An 11,098-nucleotide genomic window follows, 5' to 3' on the forward strand; every position below is an offset into this window, starting at 1 on the left:
AATGTCTTCCTCTCATAGGATCTCCTTCTGTCACATCCTTGCCGGCGTCCCTCCTTAGGATCCTTCCGTTTAGTGCACAGCCTGGAGAAAAGCTAATAACAGGTGTGTCCTCCCTCCACTGTTTCTCTGACTACTTATTTCAGTCGATCTGTGATTTCCTCTTTCATGCTGTATAGAATAGATCTTATCATTATCTTACTAAAAATGCATGATGTGATGTAGAATCCACAGGCACCACCAACATGCATGCGGTCATGAGTGTTTATTTGTACTTGCGGTTTACATCATTTGGCATCTACATCATTTGATGTAGATGCAAGGCTGTGCCTTCAGCACATCAGTTTAACTGAAGTATGTGTGTACAAATCATTCAGAGCAAAAGCTGTATTGATTTTTAGTGCTCTCCAACTCAGAATGCTTGTAGCTGCAGTTATAGCATGAATTACTGAAGGCTGCGGAACCTCTTTTCAGAGGCAAGTGGCGAGAACCGTCCATGATAGGGGTGGGGAGGGTCTCTGCTAAAGCGGTGAGCTGTGGTCCAGCAGCAGTTTTTGTTGTTGAATGTAGTGAGGATTGGAAAGGCAGATGGTGCTCTTGTCATTCGGGACTGCGCTTTCTCTCCAAAAGCTCTGGTGTAATGGGACAAGGTCAAGGTGTATAATTTGTACAACCCCGGGAACGTGGTGCTGCTGACCATCTCCACTGCTGTATTGTTGATGATGAGGGGTGTATTACTGGGCTGGCCTCTCTTGAAGTCAATGATGATCTTGTGGATTTCGGGCCAGTTGACCATGGGGTGTCTCTGCTGGTCATCGCTTTCCTGGATCAGTCCTACCACTGTGGTATCATCTGTGGTTTTTACTGGAACTACCGCACCGGTCAGGGGCCATTCGGGTGAACAGTGGCAGACTCCCAATACAACCTGCTCAGGGAGATGCCACCGGAAGTGTTGTTGCCCAAGGGGGGGGCAGTTTGGGGGTCAGTCACTGAATGTTGTGAAGTGATGGCATTGACTGCTGAGCTGATGCATGTTGCCCCCTTCTCTTTCCTGGCCATGTACAGTAAATACTTGGCTTTAGGTTGGCTCCAGCTGTTCGGAGTTCCACCTTGTCGCACATTTGAATCCATCAGCCACAGTTTTATTTTTATTCACTTGACATTGAGTGGCTTTTTAACAGATTTTTCTTGTCCAACACACTTTTTGGATCTTAGTTATATATCTTTGTGTCCTAGGAAAGTTCACAAATGACACTCATTCAACAAATAACAATTAGGCTTAATTCTGATGATTGAAAACTTCATCTAAGCATCTAATCCCCTGTGTTTGTGTCTTTGTGTGTGCATGCGAGGCTCTTCACACTCAAATCAAGATTTCCTTGCATGTTGTGACTGCATAACAAATGTGTGCTTAAGACTACACACGGTGACACAAATAAACATGTCCTTAAGACTGCCGGTGCTTATCAATAGCTACTAATTAAATTCTTGTGCTTATTAATGAAAGACTTAGAAGAGATGTTTACACTGCGTGTGTGTGTTTGATTGCCTTAATAAAAAGGTTTCACCTCGCCGCAGGAGCGTAGCAGTATTTTGTGTGTTTACCACCTTCAAGTGAGGACGGGAGGAAAATATGCACACCGATGCAATGAAAAGTTATAAAAATGAGACTTCTTGTTCTCTGTTGGCCCAGGCAAGGTCGGTTTTATACAAGATGCATCGGAGCAATGGTTCCCAAACTTGTTACAGTCACGTCCCCCTTCAGACATTTGACCTGAAGCCATGTGCCCCCGACTCCTGCACACTTCAAACACATCAACCTTATTATGTTCATGAATTTGAAATATTGAACGCGGTTCATTTATTTTGTAGTAATTGCGAGTGAAAATGTGCATTTTGCATGGTGACTTTGGGATAAAGGTTGACATGAGTACTGGTAAATAAATAAGTTATCATCCCACATATCTTTTATTCCATCCTGACGTTGGCATCCCTCCCTTTCAGTCCATTTCATTTGAATAGACTACATCAAAGGAGACCTATTATGCAAAAGTTTTGACCCTTTGCATTGAGTTGTGGACTCCTATAGAGCAGCTACACACAATGACAAGCACAGAACACCTTTTAGATCTTCCAGCATCTGCACCTATATTTGTGCTTCCGCCAATACGGTCTGTTTTAATTAATTACACCCACGGCCCGCCTCCGGGCAGCGACATTCTAGAACAGAGGTTCTCAATCGTAGAGGTTCCGCCGTATCCTTTTCCAAATTTGAATGTAAACCAAAGTATAACCAAAAATACCCACATTTTCTTGCTAAAATCATAATTGTGCATGTACACAGCCACAGTCACTTTGTGTCTAAACACATTTACGTTCTTTTGATTTAATTTCACCAATGTATTTGTGCCCTTAGAGGAGTGCCAAACAAAACTAATAAGACTAAGCATATTCAGAAACGCACTAACATCCACGGCAGGCACTTTTAAGACTACTTGGCTCCACAAATTTGGTGAGAGAATAGAGTAAATTTTCCATTAATGAAAAGGAACGATAAGCTAATTGTGCTGCATGCTCTAGAAAATCAAAAGTCCATTAGCGAGATGGAAAGGACACTTGTTGCATGCTGTGTTTTTTAAAGCCAATGATGACTCTCAGAGGAAGAAAACCAACCATGCTTTTACCTTTAATTCTGTCCTATATTCCAGATAGAAGATGTCCAACTTGTGTGTGCTTATTTATTTGTTGTTCTCCACCGGCGAAGCACATGAGGCGGCATCATCTAATCTTCCTAAATGGTTGCGCAGTTCAGAGTGGCCGCGTGCACACTCGGGTCCAGGAGAGTACAGGAAGATGCCGGCAGAGACAGGACTCGTAGGGACTGGGACTTAGTCAGAGTTGCAGAATGCACCGAGAAAAGAGGTGCTTTTGTCCATATGAAGGCAAACTTTTGTTGAACGTTGGTCACTGGACAGAGTGTAGCTTTTGTATGATGCAGACAGGTGGCGCTAAGCAGGTCTTCCACACCACTTATTCACCACACTTATTCGATGACAACACAACTGAACACTAAATGCAGTCTGAAAGTTGTTGTTATTGAATGAGAAAAACATTTAAACCTACATGGCCCTGTGTGATAAAGTGATTGATCCCTAAAGTTAGTTGCGTCACTTTTAGCAACAACTGCAATCAAGCGTTTGGGATAACTCACAATGTGTCTCCTCAAGCACTGTGGGGGAATTTTCTTTGCAGAATTGTAGTCATTCCGCATGAAGCACCTTTTCAAGGACATGCCACAGCATCTCAGTAGGATTCAGGTCAGGACTTCTACAGCCATTCAGTGGTGAACTTCCTGGTGTGTTTTGGATCATTGTCCTGCTACGGATCCCAGGTCTGTTGTTGTTTGACATCACAATGGTCGGGGTACCTTTGTGACATCACAAAGATCAGGATGGTAGGGCATTCTTCTTCAGGACTTTTTGGTAGACAGCAGAATTCATTCTTCTGTTATTTACAGCAAGTCTTCCAGGTCCTGAAGCAGCAAATGAGCCCCAGACCACCACCACATTTTACTGTTTAACTGTTCTTCTTCTGAAATGTGGCATTACTTTTACGCCAGATGTAGTCTCGTCAGACCACAAGAGGTCTTGGAGATCATCAAGATGTTCAAAATTAAAATTAGCCTTAATGTTCTGTTTGTTCAGCAGTGGTTTTGTGTCAGGTTCAAACTCCTGTGACACTTGTAAAAACACTTAAATACAGAAATACAGAAGAGACAGACAACAATATTCAAAGTTTCTCGCAGCGAGGAGAGTGAAACAACATACCCAGTGACATGCCGCTCCACTCTGAGTATGCCATTCATGCACCTCTCTTTTTATTTTCTTTAGGAGGTCCCTAATACATGGTCGTGCAACTCTAAGGGGAGGGGGAAGCAAGCAGTTGCACAAGCTGTACTTGTTGTCTATGTGTGTGTGTGTATGTGAGAATAATTACTTTTTGTGCATGTGTTCTTATCTCGGCACATTTTGCATGATGAAACTTCTTCAAGGTTGCTGCTGGCATTCCCAGGCACCTGCAAGATTAGTGGTGTTGGGAGTAGCTGGTCAGCGTCTGGGAATGCTGCTTCAAAACACTCAAGACTATTGTCTATTGTCTAAGCAAACGGATATAAGGGTGATAACTTAACACTATAATGATTGAATTTACATTTTATTCTAACATTAACTAGCGCTATAATAATTGTATTTACATTTTATTCTAACATTTTGGAATTGGAACTCTGCCATGCAGGCCAGTTTTACCCAGGGTCTTTCTTATGGTGGAGTCATGAACACTGACCTTAACTGATGAGTAATAATTTTGGGTGGCTGGCCACTCCTGGGAAGGTTCACCATTCTTCCATGTTTTTGTCATTTCTGGATGTTGGCTCTCATTGTGGTTTGCTAGGGTCCCAGGGCTTTATAAATGGCTTTATCATTTTAACATTTGCAGACAGATAGATGGCAATTAAGTTATGAAGTTATGTTTTAACTGTGTGAAAAAGTACACACAGGAGTGCTAATGTGCATAATTGTTGATGCACCTTCAGGCTTGCACTGGCGGATTGTGGCTCTGTATTCATTGAATGCTTTCCATTTGATGTTGATCCTGTCTTAGTTGTACACACTACTTAATAAATAAGATAAATTAGATTGCTAGAATGTATGTATGTTTTGCTGATGTGCTGAAAACCTTTCCCAGTGACTAGCTAGCATGCTGCTAATGCTCAAATGCCCCCCCCGCACACACACACATACACACACACACATAACATGTGTATGTTTTGTCTTTTTTAAATCCAGAATTACAGCATGCATACAGATGCTGACCTTGAGACAGAAAAGATGAAGCACTTGAACTTCGACACAACCCTTAGAGTGTTGGAACCTTGAGGGGGAGCAATAATGTACTTTAACAGACGGCAAGCACTTGAGGGGAAATGAAAATCCTTCCAAGGATGCTGTGCAGCAGTTGAGAGAAGATTTGCACGTTTTGTGTCTCAATGTGCGGCTCAGCTTGCTCATCTTCCATTTTCAGTGTTTTTGTTTGTGAGAAAGGCGGCCTTAAATAATACTACGAAAGCGCAGAAGCTCTCCACCATCCTCTGCTGCTGATGGTGAAAAAACGCTATTTTGTCCCCTTAAAATTTTCATCATATGAAATCCGTTAGGCATCTTTCGTAGTTTGTTTGCATGAAAAAAAATCCCATTAAGACCCCACAGCCAGGTGAGGCCTGGGTGGATGAGGGGGGGGGCTTGAGGGTGCGTCCGACAGGTCGCAGGCCTCAGGGAAAATCCATGGTACCTTGGAGAGACTGTGTCTCCCGAATGGCCTGGGAATGCTTTGGGATCCGCCGGGAGGGGCTGGACAAAGTAGCCAGGGAGAGGGACACTTATGGGCTTCCCCTCATCCATCCACCCATTTTGTAGCCCAGTAATTGTATGTTTTACACGAAAAACATCAGTTCATCCCCATTGAAAATGTTTGGGACCTCACACACACACTGACTTTGACACCCACATACAGTACACGAATGAAAAGATAAAAGAGTCTATCCAAACTTCCTCATATGCGGCAGGTGGGGCGCAGTGGGAGCACAGGGATGAAAGAGCGAGGTTGGACGCCGTTGTGACTGATTGGCAGGCCAGATTGCATGCCAGGTACATGTACGCTATATACAGCATGGCACACATCCCAGGAGAAAGAAAGAGCTGTACCTAATAAGAATTTGTTAAAATTGAAATGCACATTTTACTATGTTCTAAAAATTAGTTTCCCTAATTTGTCCTGGAACACATTTTTTTTTAGTTTGACATATTTCATATATTGACCAGTCTCGGGTGTACCCCGCATCTCGCCCAAAGACAGCTACCTGCGACCCTTGTGAGAATAAGCGGCATAGAAAGTGGATGGATGGATATTTCATATCTGAACGTCCAATAAGAAAAATCCCCTTCATTAATTTTCGACACTGCTTATTTCCATTTGGGTCATGGGGGAGTGGCACCAATTAATCACAGGCCACATGCATACAAACACTCACACTGACAACGATGGACAATTTGGACTTTCCAATGACCCTAATATGTAGGTTTTTGGGGATGTGGGCCAGAGTACCTGGAAAAAAAACACATTTACGCACATGCAAACTCCACACAGAGAGATGTTCTAATGCCGTATTGTCAAAACTCTCAGGTCCCCCACTTTGTTTCTGTACCTGTCTGGTTAGCACACCGCCCAGGGCCTGTCACTCTGTTCAGAGATGAGTAAAACGCGCACACATACACACAGTGTGGCGGCTGCACACAAGCACAAAGCGGGTAGCAGCGGGTGCCCACATCAGAATGCATGTTGGAGGTTTGACATTCCTGCAGGCTGTGTCCGTCTAGCCAGTCAGGGGGAGGACAGCCAATAACACTCACAGTGCCGCCGCGACTATCTGATGAGGCCAGTGCGCTTCCAAGTCAATAGTGAGGACAAAAGCTTTTAAACGCCCCACCTTTTACAAGGCCTGCGTGTGTGTTCATGTGTGTTGAATGTCCTAATGCGGCAATGAAGGCAGCGCCAGAGATTAGCGCAGTTGGGCGACCGTCATCCTCAAGGTCAAAGGAGCACAAAGGTGCAGTGGAGAGCAGTGTGCCTGTACAGCAATTGCACACATGCATGTACACACCACCCTGTCCCCTTTTCCAAAGGGCTGGACACAATGAGAGAACAAGCTACGACTAGAATTGGACATAAAGGGTTCCTGACATAATTCATTTAAATATGTTGTATAGTGTTTGTATGTTCTACATTGTTTGATCTTCAGTGGTCTACCAGCAAACGGCTTCCATAACAAGCGTAATGAAATCTTTCTTGGTTTAGGTCACTAATCAAGTAAGAGTAAGCCAGAAGTGCAGATTGTTTCCAAGATACAGTATTGGGTCTTGGAAGTAGACAAAATGCATGCATAAATTTCAGAAATTGACTTTTACATCAGAGTTGGAAACAACAGGTAGATCATTATAAGCAGCTGGTGGCAAACCTCCTGGAGTCCTTAGCTGCAATATTAAGTAAAACTAAAATTATGCTGTTTGGTAACAACAGAAAGGACATGTACCAGCAAATGCAAATAGACGGTGTAGACATTGAAAGGGTGAACAAAAATAAATTTCTGGGGATCACAATAGATGAAAATATGAGCTGGAAACCTCATATTACAAATATACAACATAAGGTGGACAGAAATATTTCAATATTGAACAAAGCAAAATTTGTTCTCAATCAGAAATCACTCCACACTCTTTATTGCTCTCTGGTTCTACCATATCTTACTTATTGTCTGGAAATATGGGCTAATAACTATAAAAGCAATCTTCACTCGCTAAATGTACTGCAAAAAAAGGTCAGTAAGGATAATTCATAATGCCGCCTACAGAGAACATACTAACTCCTTATTTCTAAAATCACAAATACTTAAACTTGCTGATATAGTTCATCTTCAAACAGCTAAAATAATGCATAAGGCTAAAAACAACCAATTACCTAAAAATGTCATCCAATACTTCTCTACAAGAGAAGAGAAATATGATCTCAGGGAAGAACTCAATTTGAAACACTTATATGCTAAGACTACGTTAAAAAGCCATAGCATTTCAGTATGTGGAATCAAACTATGGAATGGATTGAGTAAGGACCTCAAACAATGCACAACGATGAGCCAATTCAAGAAACAATACAAGCAGTTGATGTTTGCTAAATACAAGGATGAAGAGTCTTGAACCAGTCATGATGTGCTATACATATCACTATATTGACACTTACTATGGTACCCATTATGTCATTGTATGGTCATATGACCTTGTACTTCGGTATGAGGTACACTATTTTAAAAAAACACACAAAAAAACCCTAAACTGTATTATGGAAAGCAGGAAGTGAACAAATGTAACGGTTACTGATTATAAAAGTACCAAATGGAGGGGTAGGATTTAATAAGCTTTGCTTCTTCCTACTCCTTTTGGACATGTGGAACTGTGAACTGATTATGGGATGCACTCAATTGTAATCTGATGCATGTTCAAATGAAATAAAACCATTACCATTACCATTACCATATGCCACCGGTTCATTCTCTACTAGATTTCTTTCCATTGAACCATGGAGAAGTCAATGATGAGCATGGGGGGGGGGCAGGACATTGCAGCTATGGAGAAACAATATCAGGGGAAAGTGGAATCCATATACGCTTGCTGACTACTGTTGGAATGTGGTCAGGGATGACCCTGCTGTTCGCACAAACCAAAAAGCATAGTTCAGATACTGAACAAAGCTTATGCCTGTTTTTCATAAGATATTCAATCACCTGAAGTCTTAAGACTTCCGACGTACATACGTAAGACAGATGCTTCCTGTAAAGGTGTTCATACATGAAATGATCACTGCAAAGAACGTAACTCCAGATGCGCCTACACCTTTCTCATGATTACGGGTCGAGATGGCATTGTAGCATCTATCCAGACTACCAGGACTCACGTCACATTCACAGACAGTTGGAAGTCACAAAACCCTTTAACACTCCAGTACAAATAACTAGCAGGTTGCAAAGAGAAATTGCCAAGGGTAAATCAGCTAGTTTGTAGCTTCATTTGTATCATCTTGTTTGTGAGTAAAGTTATTGACTGGAAGTCTCCTGAAGTGCTCCTGAAGTGTTTGCTTTTTGTTTACATCTGTTTAGTCAACCTTGCCAGGGTGCATCTGAAGTTTTTAATGTCATTCAATTAAAGTTGGAGGAGGAGCAGAACCTTGGGGGGCAATATGTCACTTATGGGTATTATCCCGCCCCGCTAATTACTGAAGCAATGAACTTTAATTAATAGCCGAGCTTGCTGTGCATGCGAGTGTGTGCGTGTGCTTCTACACGCGCTTGTGCTGCGCTCCTCCTTTATCCCGAGCCATCGCTTTTTAACACATGCGCACTTCTCATGCACACCGGCTGACATTTTGTGGCGTGTCTCGGGGTCACCTGAGAAACGGCGACACGGCCAACCTGCAAGCAATAGTGGCGCCGTTAGCATTAGCATAATGGCCTCCTGCTTATCAGCGCCGTTCATGGCTGCTCTAACAGCAGGAATAACAACAGCAAGTGAGGTTGTATGTATTCGTCATCGAAAGACGTGTAAAGCCGTGCTTTCCGATCCAGGCAAAAGCTCTTCTTGTCATGAGAAAATTATTTAAGAAATGGCTCACACTTGCTTTGTGACACAGTTGACACAAAGTTCGCCACAAATTGCTGCACAGGGAAAATATTGACTACCATTGAACAAAATCCTTGGAATTGGAGCGGACACACTTGTTGGAAGTTCAGTTCACCTTTTTTTAGGTGAAAGGTGACAATGAAAGACTGATTGGATGACACCCATCACACCCCATGCGGGGGTCAACTTTAGTCAGAGGCTGTAAATCTCCAGCAATATAGTCCATTATTAATTAGTCTACCTGTTGCAGGGAAATTATACCTGGAGGCTGCAGACAGTGTGACTGGGGGGGTTTGAGGCTGTGGGGGTTGTTCTTACCCTTTCCTTGGGATTGTCAAGGATTTTTTCACTCCAGACGGATGCTTCAATTGCCTTTTCAAATTTGACGCTGATGAGGCGTGCAGTGCTTTGTGGCTGAGTATTTCATGGGTGGCGCCGCCCGCTGGTAAACCGTGGGCAGTGACAGTAACATGCTGTTGCAGCAGGGGTGCACATATCTCTCGGCATCTAATAAATGGATCTCAACAGTGGCGTCGATTCTTACATAATCGGTTCTTCAAATACGTTCAACGTTCTTGGAAAAACTAACGTGGTCAATGAACGCGATCATTTGAACTCGAGCTGGCTAGAGCTGTCCTATCTAGTCTTTCGGCATGAACCGATGTGAGGGAAAAAGTTTTTTTATGATGACAACCTGGACAGTCAACAACAGAATCACTGGTCTTTATTAAATGTAACATTTATTGAACATTTATTGACAGTGACATGTACAGTAGGGATGGATTGGTGGGGAATGGGAAGGAGTAAGGGAGGCTGGATGGTGGGTTGGAGGTATACTAGCACATGGAGGGAAAGATTGGTAGAAGGATTGGAAGGATGGACACAAACATACACACACACACATGCACACACGTTACCTTGCCACAGGCTGTCCTGCATCAAGCCCATGCTGCTGTCTGAGTGTATTGAGTTGCTTCAATCAATGGAGTCCAAGAGTGTCCAATGAGCAAAGAAGCCCACAGTGACTCATGACTACATGCACATAAAGTATGAAAGTCAACAAACTGCTTGAAAATCAAGCATGTGCTTTGAGCGACTCATAGCTGAGTCAAGGTTTCACTCGTGTGCTAATGGCAATATCCTGACGGAAGCAGCTGGGCTGTGATCTCACACCTGCCCTCGACTCTTGACCCGGGTAGTAAAAATGATTTCACCACTTGGCAAAATGTAACGAACAACCTCAAGACAATGGATGTGCTTTCACTGGATTTTGCGTCTATCAAGACCTTATTTTTGTCAGCACGACCCGCCTGCTCATCGTCATTGGAAACCTTTTCTTGTCGTCAGACTTGTTCATCACCTATTTCTGAGCTGTCCAAGTAGCAGAACAATACCGCCATAAAACCTCCCAGTACCGCTCACAGGGGTTTAACCCGCTCTGGGTCGCTTTGGAGACGACCCTTCTGTTTCCTGTGATGAAATGATGAGGCCCACTCATGGCTTGTGTTTCTTGGGCATTAGGGGCATCGTGAAACATTAGGACCATTATTTCTGTCAACACCCATTCTGCTTTTCCGGCCCGAGGGAATAACCAAGCTGCAGTTGTGAGTACTTGAGTGTAACATTGTGTTGCCTCATGCCCACATCAGCACTGTGCCATCCTGTGTCATCAGGCGCTGACGCACAAGATATTTCTTGAATATTTCTTGTATTCTCGTTGTTTGAACGGGCCCTTTTTGGGGGCAATAGGTCCCCACAGCTGTGAACGAGACAAGCAGTCTCAAGGACAGTTTACAATTGAATTCAAACAGGAGTAGATG

The sequence above is a fragment of the Doryrhamphus excisus genome, linkage group LG15, assembly GCF_037039965.1.
Source record: "Doryrhamphus excisus strain RoL-2023G ecotype Guam linkage group LG15, RoL_Dexc_Guam_v1.1, whole genome shotgun sequence".
NCBI classification, from domain to species: domain Eukaryota; kingdom Metazoa; phylum Chordata; class Actinopteri; order Syngnathiformes; family Syngnathidae; genus Doryrhamphus; species Doryrhamphus excisus.